The sequence below is a fragment of the Electrophorus electricus genome, chromosome 12 (assembly GCF_041902795.1).
Source record: "Electrophorus electricus isolate QZ-2024a chromosome 12, ASM4190279v1, whole genome shotgun sequence".
Classification (NCBI taxonomy): Eukaryota; Metazoa; Chordata; class Actinopteri; order Gymnotiformes; family Gymnotidae; genus Electrophorus; species Electrophorus electricus.
The window spans coordinates 4,299,612-4,300,000 of NC_137508.1; positions in this window are offsets into that span (position 1 = coordinate 4,299,612).

Below are 389 nucleotides of genomic sequence, written 5' to 3' on the forward strand. Positions count from 1 at the left end.
ATAATATTCATGCAATAAATAAACATGCCCCAGGGAATGAAGAATTTAAGATATTTTAAGATGCTTGCAAAAACTATATATATAATGCTTTCAATTTTATTTTGTGCTTTTATGGGTATATTGTTGGATTGTTTACAAGTCTGTAGTGTACGTGTGATACTGGTGGGTCTACCCCAATGCTGTTGCAGTCTGAACAAGAGAAACTAAATATAAGCCTATTGAAATAACCTTTTTATGTAATATACAATTTTGGATAGTACTGTCAAAAACTATCTTTGACCTAGATCATTTGATAAGACTTTTTGTTGCTTTGTAATCTACTATTAATGTATTTGGGTTTGTTTGTTTGTTTGTTTGTTTGTTTGTTTGTTTGTTTGTTTGTTTTTTAA